The sequence below is a fragment of the Apis dorsata genome, unplaced genomic scaffold, assembly GCF_000469605.1.
Source record: "Apis dorsata unplaced genomic scaffold, Apis dorsata 1.3 scaffold_73, whole genome shotgun sequence".
Taxonomy (NCBI): Eukaryota; Metazoa; Arthropoda; class Insecta; order Hymenoptera; family Apidae; genus Apis; species Apis dorsata.
In genome coordinates this window covers 91,835-99,136 of record NW_006263371.1, presented here as the reverse complement: position 1 = coordinate 99,136, position 7,302 = coordinate 91,835, and the positions used below count along the sequence as shown (strand labels likewise).

Here is a 7,302-nt window from a genome sequence, read left to right as displayed (position 1 = left end):
AATAAGAATCTTTCATACAATTTCCTTTTTTTTTTTTTTTGCAAATGATTTAAGAAAAATGAAAAAGCTAATTAAAGTTGAATTAATTATTCGTAATCAATTAATGTTTGATAGATTTTCTATTTAAGTGAAAATGTAAAGATATAAAATATATATATTATTTATTTCTAAATTTTTTTTTAAATTTACACGTTAAATTTATCAAAGATATATTATAAAAAAAAATAATAAAAATCATTAATTTTTAACATATAAAATTTAAATTAAGAAATAAAAAATATTTCTCTCATAGTTATATAAATATATACTATAAAAAAATATATACTCAAAAAATTGAACAAAATAAAAATTTATTATTATTTAAAGACAATCAAAAAACGATATTTTGTTAAAATTTGTAAATTTATAAATTATTATATTACATTAATAAATTAATAAAATTAATCAAATTATAAAATTAATGAAATATTAATAAAATTACTTGGAAATTTATATTAAAATATTTCATATCTTAAAATATTTGTTTGAAATATATTTATATATATGTAGATAACTACTTATACAGTTATCGGTATAAATGTCAATGATGTTAGACTTTATCTACTGAGTGTAATTATCGAGTGAGAGGAAATCAAATTAATTACAATTTAAATATTATACTATTAAGCAGATATTCGATTTTGTGCATATTTTAAAATCATATATAAATTTCGTATTTAAGATATATTTTATTATTATTATCGACGGATGGAAAATTGTTGTGTCGGTATATTATCTACAAACGATAAGTTGCATATTTTATATATATATATAATATAATTATATTTTCACCAAATATATGGTTTGTACATTCATCAACTATCTGTACTCGTACTACGGTTCTAAATTATTTAGAACCGTATAAATTATGGGAAATCGTATCAAATACCTTTACTTTTTGCTTACGATTTGATGGTATTTCATTTCAAAACGATACTTTTATATTTCTATATTATTTGACAAATTGCATGGATAATTTACCCATGGTGGGTAACCGATTGACGATCGATAGGACAGATATCTTTTCAAAACTATCAAAAATGGCCGCATTGTCGTAGGAATTGAAATTTCGCGAGATCAACAAGTGTCATTCCCACGAAATATGGGTTTTGCCGATAGTTTCGAGATGTCAGTCGGGTTGCCTGTGGCGCAGGCGCGGCCTTCCTCGGGATTGGTCTAAGGACGGGCGGGGGTCCACGAAATGGTCGATATTTTAGCTATAGCGGGCTACAGTGGCGCGAGGCTTTACCGAGGCCAGTCCAGTCTCCTTAAAATCGTCGTGAAACCATCCCTGTTGTGCTGCCGTGTGTTACGTCGCCGTGGTGTCGGGAAACTCCGTACTCGCGTATCAGCGTCGGAGTCATTTTTATCGTCGAGGCCAGGTGCAGGGGCCCAGAGTGCAGCGCGCGTTGTGCATTCCTACTATTCAGCGATCGACCGTGAAAGGATCAACGCTTTTAGGAGGTACACATGTCGGGAATGACTCGTCGGACGAGAAAGCTTCATTCAGGCTTGGTCACATCCTCACGGAATACATTCAGAGTACCGCGATTTCGAGGCTGAAACACATTTCTGTCCGACCAGCCAGTTCGTCGATAGAACGCTTATTGATTTCTTTCTGTCTCCCTCTGTCTTTCTCCCACTCTCACGGTTTTCCTCTCGCTCATGCTAGAAACTGTGGCCGTCGAATCAACTTTTCATGCACTCTGCGCTTACACGAGCCTCGACTGCTTGTTCCCGCTTATGCATCACTTCTCATCCTCGTGATTAAAGGTGATTAAAGACCGCCTTGACGTATATCTAATCTGGAAAATCTCGAATTCATGGCGTCTCAAAAAAAAATTTAAGTGTGAATTCCAGGATTGCTATGCAGGATCCAGGATAATGAATTTCGATCGTCCTTCAAGTTTCGTCATTTTTTTATACACAGTTTTAATCTGACTGTCGATGACGATCCAAACTGTGTGACCTTCCCACTCTCTCTCTCTCTCTCTCGTATACCTCTCCCTCTTTCTCTCTCCTCTCTTGAAAGGGCAGACATGTCAGCTGTGATCACGTCGATGTTTAAGAACACGTATGATGCTCGTGTTGCTCCTGAAGAAGAAATTTATTAACGAATCGAGGATATATATATATGTGTATATGGAAACAGACGACCGACTTGGCGACCGAATTTATCGACCAGGCAGGCATCGCCGATATCGAGGAATTCGAGCGTATCGATCTGGACGCGTTTTCGGAATCCAAATTCGAGCGTCACGGAATACATATACGGAGGCTCCATCTTCCGTTCTACGTTCATTCTGCTAAATCGAAACTATGTAACGGGCGGCATGGTTGGTCAGGGGTTGGGAATCGATCTTTCAAAAATATTTGTTCTATTGCGAATAATATAGTCATATACGTATAAGGGACGTAACTTAGAGTTCTTCACGATTCTTTATATTTTCTTCTTTACTCGTTGATGATTCTTCTTTAAAGAAAAAATTTTAGAAAGGGGAAAATTTATTGTAAATGTAGAAAACTTATGATCAGGCAATGGATGCCAAAGGGATTTTGTGTCATTGTTTGAGAATCATGTTTGAATATTAATTTATATAGTAGATTGTTTTTTGTTTGTTGATATATCCTGGAGAAAAGATTGAAAAAAAATTAATACAATACGCATTAGGAAAGTCTTTTCAAAATTCAATTAATCATCTTTCAATAATAATTTGTCAAATTGCTATTTCAAAACTTTTCATTATTTAAGCTGATGAATTAAAAAAATGAGTTATTTATATTTTTGATAATCATATACTATTATCAATAGTATGACTTTTCTTATTATATTATAACTACTTTATTGATAATTTAAAGATTAAAATATATATAGAATATAATTTAACAATCAATAAACTTTATATATACAAAATTATACATTTAGAGTAGAAGAGCACATTTGAAAGTTTCAATTTTTATAATAATTCACAAAAGTCACAAATCTTTAATTATGATTCTGATAACAATTAATCAAGAAAGTTTGTGGTTTGTTACAAGAAAGCTTGCGAGATACAGATTGTTTAATTTTAATATTTTAATGGATTCATGGAAGAATTGAATGTATTCGAGGTTGAGAGACCCTTAGAGCACAAAGACCTGTGTGTCAGTTGTTGAAGAGTATTAACTATAGAAAAGATACAAGTGCTTGAAACATTTCATCATCCAAAGTTTCGTTTCAATAACAATTTATTGTCATCTAGTTGTTTTTTGGTGCTTAACTTCAACAATGGCTGAAGTTAATAGTTTTAAAAAGGAATCTTTTATTTTTTTAACTTTCATTCATATAAATTTATCAATGTGTAGTATAATCTAGTAAAATAAATCAACAATAGCTGTACAGATATATTATTTGTAATAATGCAGGTTTCTAACTTTCCATAAACGAGATGTTAATTTTCAATTAAATTTTTTCCTGTTAAAAGTTTAATTGGAACATTTATGATGTTTGAATATTATTACTACACTAATGCTACACTTACAATGCAAAGCAAGAGGTTTAGATTGATATCAAGATACATAAACAGATTACAAATGAAACATAATTATAAAAATCTTATTTATCTCTACCCTTCTGAAATTATTCAAAGTCAATCGATAATCCCTTTATATAAGACATGCATATTTTTTTCTGAACGTCATAATTGACGTCAAAATATGTTTTTGAAAACTTATTTTTAGAGGAACGCTTTAAATTAATTTTCCACAGAACAACACAATCTCTTAATTAAACGATAATTCGTCATCCGAAAATCATTACACATATTTGCCAGGATCGTGAAAAACAGTGTTGCCCTATCGATTTTATCTTTACACATCTTTTTAATCCTCCTTCTTCCTCGTCATATCACATATGTTAGAGTGTACTCGTGCAACGCGTTATCGCATCCTTCTGGATGCATTCGTGCGCAGCACGTCACTGTTTAACATAGGCGATACGATTATCGCGAACCTTGTTCCACTTTCTTCTGCCGCTTGAAGAATTGGGCGCGCGTGTATCTTCTTCGTAAAATTTTTCGATTGGAATATCAATCGTCAAGCTTTCCAACATTCAATTTTCTCGATTTCTTCGTTTTATATATCTTCATTTTATATATTGATTTTTCCATTATGCGAATTTGTATTACGTCGTTCGTTGATTGAAATATCAGTAGCTTAATCGTTTAACTCTTCGTCTACGATTCTTCTTCATTCATCAATCTCCATTCTTACGTAATCAAATTTTCCCCCGACGATAGATAAAAGTGATTCCTCGATGAAAGGAGATAAATCTTCATTTGTCCACTCTTTTTTCGGCTTGGAAAGTGATCCTTGATCCTCTTTATCCATCTTTCCTACATATAAAATTTAAATTTTCAATACCATAATATAAAATGAATCGAAAAATAATATTACAGAATCTTGTGTACAATCTTGCTTCAAATACAGTCCTTTTATTTGATTTTAATCAAACTTGGAACGGATCATATTGGTCTCAAATATCGATACACTTTATAGAATTAAAATTTGGGAAAATCTAATCTTTTTTTTCAATTTAATTTCTCAAAATGATCGTAGACTGTAGACACATTGTAAAAAAATTTCTCCACAATTATTTTCAAATTCTTTCAAAAGCAAAAGGTTCGCAATGAAACATCATGGACCATGAATTTTTTCAGTTTAATCTCTTCCTGAACTGTCTATTAACGATGAATCGTATCATTCTCCATTTTGAACATCTCTGGAGAGCGATATCTGGTGGCCAATATCGATAAAAAGAAAAAAAAAAAAGGATAATTAGCGAACAATTTCGTACGAGAATCGTTATTTATGAAGAGTCTGGGAAGCGTCTGGATGCTCTTTTATCGAAGGGATAGGAGCGTTTTAGTTCGACGAGCATATAGAAACGAGCGGGGCAGAAACGATGGAACTTGAAATCCGAGGGAAATCTGTAGTTCTCCGCTACAGGCTCGAGCACGAAGAAAATCGATAAGATCCCTCCCACCAAGCGTAAAAAGCTCCAACTATGTGTCTGTGGACCTCGACGTCCACAGTTTATTTATAGACCCTCCATTTCTGAAATTTACTTTCGGCCATAACTGCACAGATCGCTCTCCAGTTGCACTTGATCGATCTGCCAATGTTTTCAACGTTTTGTCGGGACAACCGTTTGTCGAAAAATAGTTAATCTCCATTTTATTCTTTGTTCTTACCGATAAATACGACAAGTGCGATCATCGATTCAGTCGTTGCTCACTCAGAGATATCTCATGATTCTAATAGTAATGTGATTGGTAGCAACCTGAATTATATTATTTGTGAAAATATATAATTCTTAACTTATTATTTATATAAAAGGTAAAGCAAAATTTATCATATTCATTTATATTATTCATATTTAATATTTTTAAAGTTTGTAATATTTGTGAATGATTAGCATATTTAATTATAATTCACTGGTGAACTTTTATCATTATATGGATATTTTGCAATTTTAAATCAAAATGCATGGTAGCAATATGTGATAAATAAGGAAAATTTTTTTCTTTTATACTTGGATAATTTCATTTCTTTCATAATAATAATACACAGGATTAAAATGCTGATATCCAAAATATGTAAAAATTTTACTACTTTTTATATAAATAATAATATTAAGAATTATATATTTTTTACAAATTATATAATTCAAGTTGCATTGTGATATCCAAAATATATAAAGATTTTGCTTTACCTTTTATATAAATAATAAGTTAAGAATTATATATTTTCACAAATAATATAATTCAGGTTGCTAAACTGCATTGTGATATCCAAAATATATAAAGATTTTGCTTTACCTTTTATATAAATAATAAGTTAAGAATTATATATTTTCACAAATAATATAATTCAGGTTGCTAAACTGCATTGTGATATCCAAAATATATAAAAATTTTGCTTTACCTTTTATTCATATTATTTTATATATATTATTATTTATTTTGTATATAAATAATGAATTAAAAACAGTTTCACAATTATATAATGCAGGTTGTTAAAATACATTGTGATATCCAAAGTATAAAAGTTTTACTATCTTTTTTATATAGATAATAAGTTAAGAACCGTTTCTATTTTCACAAATTATATATTTTGGATATCCAAAATATATAAAAATTTATAATTTACCTTTTATTCGTATTATTTTAAATATATATATATTTATTATTATTTACCTTTTACATGAATAATAAGTTAAGAACCGTTTCTATTCACGTTATCACAAATTATATAATGCAATTTCTAGTCTTGTCACATAGACGTACTGTTTTGTTTCAATGCCAGACGTAGTATTCTTATCTCCTTATTTCCTTCACCGTCTCTCTATTTCCTCAAACCATCAACCGTCTCATTAGTACACGTAACCGGCACACGTCTATAGCCACACCTATAGCATCCGGAAACACGGACTCGCCATCCTATATTTGCCTAGGAAAACATAGGATGCATAATCCTCGATTACAATGAATGAATTATTTAACAAATCGTTGAACTTCACGATTGAGAAAAAAAAAAATTCGTTTGAGACTCGAAAAATAAATTTTCCAAAAATGTTACCTACCGATGATAACGAATGGATAAATCGTCGCAATATTTCGTATATTACTTTCGTACGAACGAGATGAATCGATGAATCGTGGATTCTATTGAACCACGTGCTTTTTTTTATACGTCCACCTGTAATTCGAGGTTATCGGATTTGATTGTTCCCATTGCGGGATTATCGATCGTGTGGTTTATCACGGCTACGAAATTGCATTCGATGGCAATATGATGGAATGACAGCAATATGAAAGAAAACGAATATTACATTATATATTAGAATTAAATTTTTCAAAAATTTTTTTTTCTTTAGATTATTTGATACAACAATTGGAATGAATATATAAATGAATTTATTAAGCGAAATTAATTAAGCGAAAAAAAGTTTGACTAACTTGAAAATTTTGTTCTAAATTATTTTTATTATTATATCAACTAATCACTTTCCTGATTTCTACATATATATATACATGTACATTAAATAAAAACACGAGTAGTAAATTTATCGAAAAAAATTTTAAAAAAAATGAGCACCCAATTGGCGCCATTGTTCCTCCAGCCCTGGTGTGGGCGTGTTTATAGAGAAACCGCGATACCGTCGAAAGGAACGAGATACGAGGAACGGGTAAACCCGGAAGGAAACGAAAGAGTCGCGCAAGA

General features: G+C 30.8%; 1 protein-coding gene across 1 annotated transcript in view; it reads left to right on the top strand.

The window, feature by feature from the left end:
* The first annotated feature begins 1,202 nt into the window (after positions 1-1,202).
* The window catches only part of LOC102676501 (ras-related protein Rab-3), a 12,152-nt gene continuing 6,052 nt past the window's right edge, over positions 1,203-7,302 (top strand). Inside the window, exon 1 of the mRNA XM_006610259.2 lies at positions 1,203-1,503. The gene's annotated coding sequence lies outside the window, so the exon portion shown is untranslated. The remainder of the gene's footprint in view (positions 1,504-7,302) is intronic.